Consider the following 13,143-nt stretch of genomic DNA (forward strand, 5'->3'; position numbering starts at 1 on the left):
AAAAAAAAAAAAAATCCCACAATTAAATGAGCATCGTGCAAATAAAGAAGACTGTTTTTCCCCATTAGTGGAGAATTCGCTTTGTGGGCTTGAAGTACATGAGGAAAAATGAACTCGATCAAAGCTGGAAGACGTGGCCCCGTGTGTTTGACCAGAAGGAGGGGAGGCAGTGTAGGGCTGCCGGCTGGGGGCGTCTTCCTGGAAATGGGAATGTGCGCTTGGAGCACCGAGGGGGGTCGCGGGGCCGCCCCTGCCTGCAGCCCCGATGGTGGGTGGCCGGTGAGCAAAGGCAAGGCTGGCTGCCCAGCGTCCTGGGTGCCAGACGCCTCCGAGCACAGCGCAGGTGGGAAGAGGGGCCCACGGAAGATGCCCCACAGTCCGAGCCGCTCCTCTCCTGGACTGGGGGAGTCGGGAAGTATAGGTTGGACGTACAATTGGGAGGAGTGACAATGACTCATGAACGGAGCCGAAGGAAAGGCCCTTTGTTTTCGAGTTCTCACTGACTCAGCTCGGCCATAGAAGTTAGGATCGCCTGAGCGCCCTGCGGAGGAGCCTCCCCACTGTCCTCAGGCTCCTCCCCCCGGCGGCCTCACCCCTCCCGATTCATGCTCCCCCGCTGGCATCTTGACCACATATTAAAACACGGGAGACGGAAATGCGGCCATTGCTTATCCAGCGGGTGACGGGCCGTGATGGCGCCCGCCCTGTGCCTCCTGCGGCCCGCCTGTGCAGGGTCCCGGTGGCCGTGGCTTCGGCTGCTTTGCCTGGGCACCGAGGGCAGGGTTTGTGGTGCAGGGGCTGCTGGCATCACGTGCCTCGGTCATCGGGAAGGAGAGCTCCCGCTCGGGCACACCTCTGCGTGCAGTGTCCTGGGGGGCCCGGGAGCTTGTGTTGGACATGCGGTAAGCCCGGGGTGCCGAGCCCCCCCTGCGACCTGTCCCCTGGCCATAGCCCCGTTCCCTGAGCCTGGCTTCCCCGGCCTGGGAGAATTCGCATTGAAATTCATCTCAGACCCTGTTAACAGCTGTTGTTTCCAGTAGGGATGGGAACAATGTAATGTTCACTCAAAGAGAACAATAAATAACTCGAACACAAAACGCCTGCTCCTCCCTCACTCTCCCAAACGAGGAGAACAAGCCGGGGAGCAGGGCCCCCCGCCCCGGCCCGCCAGCCCGCGGGCCCGCGTGGATTTACTGCCAGGGAATGGAATCTCTTGCTTGAGTTATAATTTCATTAAGGGAGCCTGATAACATCACACACAGAGTGTGAAGCTCAAACGATTTAGTCTGGAGCATCTCAAAATGAAATTCCAGTTTTGTAATAAAGCGGAGCTATCGGCCCGACACCCACAAAAACACGCGCAACCGTTTCAGAGCTCACCTCAGCAAAACTGTGATACTTAAGGTGGTTTTAGTTCAGTCAAAGCTCTCACTTTCTAGGGTTGCCAGGTTTATCAGATAATCGTGCAAGACACCAGGTTGTAAATGAGTCTCAGGTAAACAATATACTTTTTGAGGATGCATACATCCCTAATGGTGTGTGAGACACACATATATTAAACATTATTTAACGTTTATCTTACGTTCACATTTATGGGAAAGGACATCAACAGACATTTCCTCAAGGAAGACACACGAATGGCTGATAAGTCCATGGAAAGATGCTCAACATCACTGATCGTCAGAGAAATGAGTGCCAATCGCGCTACGGTGACAGGCCGCCTCACACCCTACTCTACGGCGACAGGCCGCCTCACACCCGTCGGGAGGGCTGCTATTAAGCAACCGCAGCGGAAAGTCAGTGTTGGAGGGGGTGTGGGGCTGACGTCCGTGCTCTGCTGGCGGGGCTTAACATGGTGCAGCCACTATGGAACCAGCAACCCGCTTCTGGGCTTAAACCCCAAAGAATGAAAGCAGGATTCAAAGAGGTATCAGCACCCCATGCTCACAGCGGTTATTCACGGTCGCCGGAAGGCGGAAGCCCCTGAGCGTCCACGACAGACGAGCGGATGACAACACGTAGTGTGCACACACCCTGGGATGTCACTCAGCCTTAGGAAGGAAGGACGTTCTGGCCCAGATGACACGTGGACGAGCACTGAGGACATCATGCTCAGAGGAGTCAGACGGTCAGGGAGGAGCAGGGTCTGCGTGACTCCGCTCCTGGGAGGACCCTAAGGAGTCACATCCACAGAGGCAGGAAGTAGCCGGTGGTGCTGGGGGCTGGGGTGGGGGCCGGCGAGTTAGTGTTTAAGCGGACAGGGTGTCGGTTTGGGAAGATGAGGCAGCTCTGGAGACAGGTGGGCTGGGGATGGCTGCGCAGCCATGTGAATGGGCTTAATGCCACCAAACCGATCACACGTAGGTCATGCGGCGATTTTACATTATGTGTGTTTGACCACTATTCGAGCAGTAAAAAGCACCTTAAATTTAACTGGAAGGCCTGTGTTTTACCGGGGAACCCAGCCTCTTTTACGCCCGCCAGCTCCCCCGCTGCCATGGGTTGTGGCTTTTGTGGCCGCGGAGCGGACAGACGGGCAGCCGGCGGGGCTGCCGCCCCACGTGCCGAGCCAGTGCGCCCGGGGCCCGGGTCTCAGCACGGCCACCGCTTCCGGAGAGAAAGCCACTTAGCACTGGGGCACCGAGCCCCGCAGGAGAACGGCTGTTGCCAAGGAAAGACAGGCCGCTTCCCCGACGGCCACTGAAACAGGGCGGACGGCATTCCCACTGGGGACAATGGCAGCGAAGCCGCCGGTGGCAACGCCTGCCTTGGCGGCCGCTCCCTTGCCCCACGGTCGCCGGCTGCGTCTGCGTCCACGCGGTGCGGCGTCCCAGAGCCCCGCGTCCAGCCCGCTCGGCCCTCGCGCTTTTCACGGTTGTCTTTGTTTTGTTTTTGGAACCGAGTTTCTCATTTTGCTTTTTCCTTCTTTTGCACAAATCGCGTGCACACGGACGGTCTTGTTTTACTGCAACGTGAGCCTGGGGGTGGACAGGAAGCAGGAGGGACTGGGGGAGAGGTCGAGGTGCTGGCAGATGGCGGGGGGGCCTGGGCCTGCTCCCGGCCAAGTTCACTGAAAAGGAACTGTGAGCGCAGCTCTGTGGTGCTGCCTCCTCCGGGGGACCAGTCAGGGGAGGGAGGAGGGGGGCAGGGTGGTTGGTGCGGCCGGGCCAGGCTGGGCTGGGCAGCGGCGGGAGCCCCCGGGTCATGAGGACACTGGCCTTGGCTCTGGAGCGATGCTGGCCCAGCCCGGCCACCCTGGCCTCAGCCCACCTGTCTTCAGCCATCTTTGGAGGATCTGGCTGCCTACAGGGTTTTGACGGAAAACGAGGCCATCCGTTTATTTTACTCGATTCTGCACATTCGGGGCAGCGGAGCGGGGCCGGCTAACAGAATTCCCACTCTTCCAGCCTGTGCGCCACGTGGGGTCCGGGCGGCGGGGAAGGCGCCTGAGAGGGGCGGCAGGTGCTCCCTGCACCTGGCACCTGCGGCTGCCCAGCTCAGACACAGGCACCTGCCGTGAGCCGCCTGAGACCCGCCTGGACTGGCCCTGGCAGAGGATTGTGCCTGCGGCTGTCCCCCTGCCAAGAGTTACCCACAGGAAGGGCCTGGTCACCATCGCTCCCGCCACCGCTGTCTCTATGTGTGCCTTGAAATGGCCCAGGACACCTGCATGTCACCCGTCCACGGCAAGACAAATGGCTCTGTCAAAACGGAGCACGCAGGGGAGCGCTTTCGGGGGCAGAGTCCCTTCCTGGACCCACGTGGGGTCGCCTCGGTTGAGAACATTCGTAACACAGAACAAACGCAATCCGGGAACGACACAAAGATAGAGAGAGAGCACAATGGATCAAAGGCAGGAGTTCGGAGACAGAATCGTACCTCTCCGATCGACGGGTTTTCCAGAAGGATCTCGGAGAGGGGCGAAGGGAGGTTTGCAACACACGGTGCTGGAAAAACCGTGCGCCATCTCGGGAAAAAGGAATTCTGAGTTCCACCTCGTGTGATTCCTGAACAGATCACAACATGGACCATACGCCTAAATGTAAACGCTAAAACTAGAAACTTGTCTAAGAAAATATAGATTACTTTCACGGCCTTCATGTAGGCAGAGTTCCTAGACAAGACACAGAAAGCACTAATCATAAGACAAAAAAATGAGTTAGTTTTTATCAAAATACAGAATTATAGCTCACTGAAATAGACTGTTAAGAAAAAAAAAAAAAAGCAAGCCACAGATTGGGATAATATATTTACAGTCAGGATAACTGACTTTTATCCAGAACATAAGAACTCTTGCCACTTAATAATCAGGGACGATAAAAGCGTAAGTTTTAAAAAATGGGCAAAATACTCGAACAGAAACATAACAAAAACGGACAAATAGCCAATAAGCACAAACGAAAGGATTACATGTCACAGAAATGAAAAGTAATGCCATAAAGAGGTATCAGTACACGCCCATTAGAATGGCTAAAATTAAAAAGAATGATAACAACACAGGACGTGAGCAAAGATGCAGAGACGGCAAACGCTCACACATCGAGACGATAACGTCAGGAAACGTTCTGGCTGGTAAATATACACCGTCCTATGACCTCAGATGCCGCTTCTAGACATTTACCCACGATTAATGAAGTGCACATGTTCAACAAAAGGCTTGGACAAGAACGTTTAGGGAAATTTGATTCATTACAGCTCGGCGGTGTTAGAAACATCTCAAATGCCTGTCAACAGGAGGATGGATAAATGAATTCTGTTACATTTGTAAAATGAAACTGTATCAGCAATAAAGATGACCGACCTCTTAAAATACATTACGATGTGGATGAATCTCTAAAACATTATGTTGCGTGAAAAAAATCTGGTGCAAAACAGAATGTGCCGTATAATCCCATTTATCTGAGGTTCCCGATGAGGCAGAACCGGTTGCTCCTGACGAAAGAAATCAGGCAGCGGGTCGGCCCTGAGCATCGGACTGGCCGGGGAGGCGGGGCCCGGGTCTCCACGGCGTGATGGAAACGCTCCGTGTTTAGATCAAAACGCGTGTTACACGTGTGTATCATTATTCACCGACATCGTCTGTGCTCGTCTCTGTGTGTAAATTATATTTCAATTATTTCAAGATGTTACAAGATAAAAAACATGACCGGTCAAGAAACAAATGACGTGAAGCGGGCCTGAAAGTCTCGCTTCCTCTAGAAAGAAACGGAAAATGGTGAGTGGGACCAACTGTTACTTACTCTACAAAGAAGAAACTCGAAGATGCTGGATAGCAAAGAGCAGTGTCTGCCAAGAAAGAGTAAACTCTTTTTTTTTTTTTGTTCTTTGCTTATTTTATAGATTTGAAAACTCAGCAACAGGAAAAAATTGCCACCTCAAAGATAAGACGTCCCCGGTTTATATCAAGACAATTGTATGTGCAAAAACAGGAGAGGTGGCCAGGGACAGCGGGGCGGCCAGGGACAGTGGGATGGCCGCAGGGAGCAGGAGGCCCATCAGAACTGCGGATGCGGGCCCCCATCACACACGCCTCAGCAGCCTGGGGTGACTCAGTTCACCCACGAAGACGATGTGAGGAACTGTGGAAAACTTAAAATTTTTGAAGCCAACTTTATGAAATCATCGACGTTTGCTTCCACAAACGGTTTTGCTGACACACAATTTATCGAATCATTTTCACCAAGATGAAGATTTGAAAGAATTGTCTGGTGCATGAGCGCATGTCAGGTGCCCAGGAAATCCACTCATGTGAAACTGTGTTTGCTAGAAATTTGAACAACAACTGTAATTTACGAGAATATCTGTGATTACCCAGAGAAGTTGAAAACTTCTGTCCACATAAAAACCCGCCCATGGATGTCATAGAGCTTTATTCGTCACCAGACGCGGAAGCAACCAGGATGCCTTCAGCAGGTGACGGATGAAGTAAAAACAAAGACAAAGCAAAACAAACTGTAACCGCTAAAATGTCCGAGGTTCGACCTTACGCGCTGCCTCCCAAGAAGTGCTAGCTCGTGGGTTCGATGATTGTGGCTCCTGCTGCAACTTCTCGGCCCCCTCGGACCCCCGTCCTTTGGAGACCCACACACCCGGTCCCTCCTTCGCTGCCGCCTCTCACGTCCGCTTTATCAGGAGCCCCCGCCCAGCTTCCTCAGGCAGGACGGCTCTGCCTGGACGCCCCCTGCCCCCTACACGAGAACGCAGCCCCGCCCGCAGGTGCACGCTCGCGCTGGCCCACCGCCTGCTCCAGCCGCCAGGCCCTCCGAGGCTGAGCCATGCACGCGTGGCTGGCCTGACTGGACGCCTGGTCGCACATCACTCTGGCCGTCAGCGTGATGTTTGAAGAGGTGGCACTGGAGCTGGTGGCCTGAGGGAGGCGGACGGGCTCCTCGGGGCCCCATCCAGGCTGTGGGGACGGGGCGTGCACCTCCTCCGTCCGGTTCTCGGGCCTTCCATCTGTCCTGTGTCCACTTTGTCCCCACTGCACTTTCCTGGGCCTCCAGGACTCAGCCTCTCAGACATGCCTGGGCCCCCGCAGACTCAGCCGTGGGTCGATGTGCAAACGTCCCTTCCACCCCAGCTGCTGTCTCTCTGGAGACCCCCCCAGCATTCCCTCACCCACACCGGGTCATCGTCACATGAGCAACGGCAGCACAGCCACCGAGCTGCCGCCCACAGCTGCTGGGCCCTCATCACGGCCCCGTCGCTCCCCGCCCCGCACTCGTGAGAGCCCTGGCGTGTGTGGGGGCCAGTAAGTCCCCAGGGCGCACCACTCGCTGTCCTAAACGGGGCCACAGTGGGTGGCGCCTGAGCTTTAACAGGTCCAGGGTCCCTTCTACCACACAGGTGCATCTCCTCACCTGAGTGCGGCTGTGGGCTGCAGCGTGTGGCAGGCAGGAGGCGGAGCCCAGCACCCCATGCTGCCTCCTCTGGCCTCACCAGCGGACACTGAGCAGCCTGCCCTGCGCACCACGGCCAGCTCCACTTGTCCCTGTCGGCCTGGGGCAGTTATTGATAACACGTGCTCACTCACACGAGTGCCCCGTTTGGGTGATAAAGCGTGTGCGCATCCTACTCACAGGCGAGGCTGTCACGTGGAGGTGGCAGCCTCAGGGACCACAGTCCAACTCCCTTCCGCGCCAAAAGCCAAGTCGCTTGCGTCCCACAGCGCGAGGCCGGGTCGCTCAGGGGCATTTCTGAGTCCCCCGATGAGCAGGCTCGTCCGTCCACGTGGCCTCCTGGGCGCCGCTACACTGCCCTCCCGGATGCTGCCCTGAGCTTGGCCACAAGATGGGCCCCAAGGTCGAAGCAGCCCTCGCTGTCCCGATGTGCGTGATGACCTAGGACCTTCACATGTGACAGGTTCACATGTGCTGAACGAGACTGTTGATAAGACCCGCCTCCCACCCACCGACCTCTGTGCTTCGACTGGGTCTGTATCTCCCACGTCAAGTCCAGTCCTGTCAGGATGGACGACTCAGACTCAGAGTGGAAACGCCTGCTCTGCATTCTTCCCTCCATTTGTTTATTCAACAAAGATCTATGAGCACTTAGATCTAGAACCACCTAGAACAATCTAGAACCACCCAGAACAGCCTAGAACAATCCAGAAGCACTTAGAAGAGCCCAGGAAAATCTAGAGCAGCCCAGAAAACAACCTAGGAACACCTAGGAAAAACCAGAACAACCCAGAACAAACCTGGAACAGTCCAGAACAATCTAGAACAGCCCAGAACTTCCTCCTCTTGCTTTCTTTTAGGCAGAGCCTGTACCGCCCGCTTCGATGGCGTGTCAGACCTGCCTGACTGTCCACTCTGCCGACTAGGACGCAGACTTCGTGCACCCAGGAAGCTCTATCTGCATTCATTGCCGCTTCTGTGTCCCCAGTGTCTGGCACATAGTAGGTGCTCAAAAATAGTTTTCGAAGACTGAATAAGTGCTGTTCGAGACATCCGACCTTGAATTAAGCAAACTGGCCTCCTGGTCGCTCCCGTCCCCTCTGTGCTGACGTGTGCCCTGGTGCGACGCACCGTCTCCCACCCTGCAGGGCTGCGCAACGTCCCCTCCGTGAGCCCCCAGCCCCACGTCGCAGGCTGGGCTCGCGTGCTTTCCCTTAAACCTGCTGAACCCAGGCACGTCTGAGGCTGCAGCTGGGAGAGAGCGTGCGCTTCTTCGAGCTAACTGGGCTCCGGTGCCACCGGCCTCTGAACCCCAGCTGGACGGGACCGTGCCTGACATTGCCGGCTCCATCCTCCCGGGCCTCCGGCCGGCGGGTGACGGGACACTAGAGATCCTTCCCGACTTACACCAGGACCCAAGGTTTCTTGGGCCCAAAGCCAAGTCCTCTGGTAACTGTCAGTGTCGCTAAAGGCAGGATGCTTCCCGGAGCTGCAGGTGCCTTGGGCCCGTCCTGGGCTTGGGGACAGGATGGAGGTCAGTGCTGCCGGCCGCGCTATGTCCCTTGTCTGCGAGATGCAGGTACCGCGCGTCCGCCGAGGCCCTTGCCCAGGGCGAGGGCGCGGCCATGGCCGACAGGAAGGGCCAGGCAAATGCTCGCAGCAGAAGCTCCTCTCGCTCAGTCTCCGCCGAGACTGGGGAGTGGCGCCTCGTCATCCTCAGTGTGGATTCCTGCCCCCAAGGACGTGAAGCTTCTGTGTAAAACGACATTCACCTGGACGTAACTTAGCGCCATGGCAACGGTGTGCCACCTCAGAACCTGGGCGCGGGCCAGCCAGGGTGTGACGCAACACAGGTGTGGCGTTGAAGGGACCTCGGAGGCCTTGCTTGGTGCCACGTGGCACCCTCTGGGGGCAGAGCCGAGGCCTGGAGTCCCCGGGCATCTGGAGCTGGTGACGGGCTCGGGCGGCTGGTGCTGGGGCAGCCCCGGGCCTCCAGGGGACACGCAGGATCAGCCTGAGCACCGGCTCCGGGACGCCTCCCGCGTCATCCACGAGATCCCTGAAAAGGGCGCCGGACAGGCGACTCCAGACACCCCCAGGGGCACGTCGTCATCAGATCGCACTTTAGCTGGGGTTGTGACTCCGCGTTGGTTTTAAGAGCGCGCTCCACCTTTCCTTAAAGGTGCTATATCTCTACATTCAGAAACATCTAAAGCACAAAGCAGCCCTTTCCAGCCCGGCCCCGGCCGCCCGGCTTCGGCCTCGGCCCGGGAAGCGCGGGGTGGCGGTCCAGGCGGTCAGCTCGCATGCGTGGGGGCCGCGGGAGGGCATCGCGGGGCGTCTGGCCGGAATCGGGCACTCAGGGCAATGCGTGGGCTCCGGGCGCTCACGGTGCCCGCCCAGACGCGGTGAGCCTGGCGTGCCGGCCCCTCCGCCCACCGCGGCTTTCCCCGCTTTCCGGACAGGAGCGGCTGCCTCAGCCGTTGCCGCCGGCACCGGAGGGGGCGCTCCATCTAGGCCGTGCTGTTCTTTGGGGCGCCGTCTCCTGCCCCCCCGCCCGAGCCCCACCCCCAGGAGAGGAGAGGGCAGAACTTGGGGTGTGGACTCGCGGGTCGTCGGGCTCGGCCGCTTCTCAGAAGGGGTGGCGGTGGCAGTGTGGCCGGGCCCCGTGCTGAATAACCTGGAAGATTCAGAGCCCTGACCCCCCACTCCGAGGGGCCGCAGAAAGGAGGGGGCGTCGGGGCGCACGCTGGGACGAGGACCCGGTGACCTGCAGGGCGTGTGGGAACCTGGCGTTGGGGACGGGCACTCACCCAAACGCCTCCTGCACCCAGCTGGTTTTAGGTTGAACAACGTTGATTCAAACAGGGGTGTTAAGCCCAACGAGCATTCGGTTCCTGTAAATATGTCATTCCCTCCACGTGCGCACGAAGGCCCCGGAACGGCGGGGGGCCGGCTCTTTCGTTTCCTTGTACGGCTTGGACGGTCCAGGAGAAAAAACCCAGCCCTCCCTCCCCGAGCATTTTCTTGTGAGATCTCCCTTTTCTGGGGCAGGGCGTTTATGCCCCAGACCAGCCGGGCTGGGCCCCGCACCCTTCCTCAGTGGTGGCCTCGTCGAGGGGAGACAGGCATTCGCCCCAGCACTGGGTCACGGGCAGGTCACGGGGTCAGGGCTGGCTTTAGGAGAAATAGGGCGGAAGCAGAGGACACACCGTTTGTCTGCGGAGCATTTCACCATTCGACGTCCAGGAACCGACTCTCCACTTGATATGCGCTTTAATTTAGAATTGGCGTGTGTACACTTAGCAGTCGAGTGGGACCCGTGACAGAGAGGCTGATCTTGGCTCTCGCCCCATGGGCTGCGTTCTCGGAAAACCCAGAGCCACTCTTGGAGGGCTGGCGTCCCCAGACGCGGGGTCACAGGGCTGGGCGCGCTGCCTCAGGGGTCGAAGGCTGGTGCCGGACGCTGTGGCCCGGCGGGCTCGTCACCTTCTCGCCACGCCTCCGGGCGGTCTCGCCACGCAGCGAGAGAATTCTGCGGTCCACGGCCAGCGCTCAGCAACCTGCACGAGACGGCAGTTTCATCGCCCGATCGAAATGTCAACTAAAGGCTCGTTGGCTCTTCACAGGATGTCAGAGGCAGTCACCCGCTTTGACGTCTCTGGCTTTGTGCTGTAAGACGTTTTCTATTAAAGAGGAATCGAAGCGAGTCCGTGCTGTGGGTTTTGGACGAGAAATCAGCGTCTCTGGACATCATCCGGGTGTAAAGCATAGCACGGATTGCCTTTAAAAATTAATAATTCGCAAAATCTATGGGCTGAGCCCCGTCTGGCTGGAGAAGATAAGTAAAATAAACACTGCGAAGCCGGTTTTGAGTAGCCGGCGGCGTGGGGTTGAAGCACGCTTAGCAACGAGGCAGGAGTGTTGGGCGTGTGACTCGGGAAGAGCACGTGGGAGCCCGGAGCCTTTGCACGCGGATCTGCCGCGTAGCGTTCTCACGGTGCCTCGCACACACGTGGCTCCGGCCTCGCGGGACAGCCAGGTGCAAGGCCCTCGGCGAGGGGCCGTCGGCCCGGCTCGGCCCGTGGAAGACAACGTCCTCGGATCCGGCACGGGGCTGGCACCCAGCGCGTCGGCGTTGGAGGGGGCTTTGTCAGAAGAGGCTCGTGAGATCCGGAGTCGAGGCCGCTCCCCTGACTCGGCCTGCCACACCGAAGCTGGCCGCTGGGCGGTAGCTCCTCACGGAGGAGGGCGACAGCCCCGATGGCCGGCGGCGGGTTCCGGACAGAGGTGTCCACGTGGAAGGCAAGGAGACGAAACGGCCGGACTGAACCATGGAGCTGCTGTCCCGCAGGACCCCTGTGTGGGACGGGGTCGTGGGGCGCACCGGGTCGTGGCCTCCTGGAGGACCAGACGCCCCCGGAGATCGGCACCCGGCTCCCTCGGTCCCGCTGGGTGGGCCCCGCTTCCCGGGCCTTCACCGCACGCTTCCCTGTGCGTCTGTGCAGATGGGGGACTCCGGGGTGCCCGGGACCTGGTCCTGCAGCATGGGGCGCCCTGGCCTCTGGAGGCGCTCGAGGCTCACCCTCCACTCTGACAGAGCTGCCACGGAGTCGGGGGGCTAGGGAAGGAACCGGGCTAGGACCCCCCCCCGACCCGCCCTGCTTCAACGCCACCCCGGAGGGCGAGGCGAAGCTTCCTTATGGGCTGACTGTGTCCCCCCAAAATCCGTATGCTGCACCTGACCCCGTGTGTGGCGTCAGGAGGCGGCGGTGCCGAGGTCACGCGGGTGGAGCCCTCGGATCAGCGTCCTTATGAAAGACCCAGAGCCCCCTCCCAGACTCCCACGGCACAAGGCGCCTTCCATGAACCAGGAGGAGGGGCCTCAGCAGACAGGTCCCAGGCTGGGAGCAATGCCCGTCGTTCGAGCATTTCGTTGTAGCAGCTCACACAGACAGGGACGGCCTCGGGGTCGCGGGCGGCGCCCACGGCCTGCCCACGCGCCCCGAGTGTCCTGCTCAGCCTTGCAGGAGGCGCCAGCTTCCAGGCAAGCGGACGGCGAGGACTCGGTACCGAGCCCCAGCTGCACCCAGCACGACCGGCATGATGGGCCCGCGTGACCGGCTCCAGGGCTGGGGCTGCTACCTCATGATGTCACGAGCCATCGACCCTCTGGGTGATAATCGGCCAGTTTCTGGAGGCCGTGGGAGGTTGAGGGTCGTGGAGGGGTCTGGACCCAGCCTCCTCTAGGGTCTCTATTATAGGAATTTGTTCATGTGTTGGATAAATATTGGCTGACAGCTCCTTTGGGCCCGGGGTGTAGCACCGAACTAACCTGCCCACCCCCAGGTGCAGCCTGGTGACAATGCCACCTTCCCGGTGTGGCCGTCAGCAGCTGTGCAGGAGGCACGGGGCGAGGCTGCAGGAGGCCGTGTTCCCAGAGCCCGCTGCGCACCCCGCGGCTCCTGGGGCGGTCCCTCCCTGCCACCTGGCTCGCTCCCCTCTGCGGTGGCGTCGCCACCCCCTGGCCCTCACCACGGGGCCCCTGTGGTCTGTGCCCCCGCTGCCCACCGTTTGTTGCCATGGGCCGCCTTCCCTCCTGAATTGAGTCCGACTGGCCCTCAGCACCGGCCACGGCCCTGTGCCCGAGGGGCTCCCCGAGGCTCTCGGCGCCTCCTGCCCCCCCCCCCCCCCCCATGGCTTGCGGCGCTCGCTGCTCGGCCTCCAGCGGGCGGCACGTGCCGTGTGCATCGTACTCAAGGTGACACTTAAGCTTCTCGAGGGGAGTGGCCGTCTTTGACCCGTCTTTCCTCTTCCTCGTACTCAGTGGGGCTCTGAGAGAGATGCCAGGAATAGTTCAGTTTTTGTGCGGCTCACGGAAGAAGAGGGGTGCAGGCGGAGTGCCCCGCCGCCTCCCCGTCTGAGGGTGGGAAGCAACGCTGCACGTCCCCATGGGGAGTGTGTTGCAGCCGTGGTCCTAAGCCCTCGAGAGGCGTCATCCTCCAGCCGCTTCTTGGGGCACTCTGGCTGGTGACAAAGCTGCGTGTCCCACCGAGGCGCTACAAACGACTTCTTCCACCGCTGGAGGGGCCCGTCGGAGGCCGGCCGATTTTCCTGGATGGGATCCTGGGAAAGCTTCAGACCCGGCGGTGAGGCCAGCTTCTCGAGGTGTTCGTTCGGTGTGTAGGTAAAGTCAGGGCTTTGCACTTCATAGCGGTGCATCAGGAGGTCGGGAAACCAGAGA

At 59.4% G+C, this 13,143-nt stretch overlaps 1 protein-coding gene across 1 annotated transcript in view; it reads right to left on the bottom strand.

Annotated features, from left to right (window-relative positions):
* ADARB2 (adenosine deaminase RNA specific B2 (inactive)) overlaps nucleotides 1–13,143 on the bottom strand; it is a 238,624-nt gene that overhangs the window by 81,850 nt on the left and 143,631 nt on the right. The window lies entirely within an intron of this gene.

The sequence above is a fragment of the Pteropus medius genome, unplaced genomic scaffold (assembly GCF_902729225.1).
Source record: "Pteropus medius unplaced genomic scaffold, Ma_sr-lr_union100, whole genome shotgun sequence".
Classification (NCBI taxonomy): Eukaryota; Metazoa; Chordata; class Mammalia; order Chiroptera; family Pteropodidae; genus Pteropus; species Pteropus medius.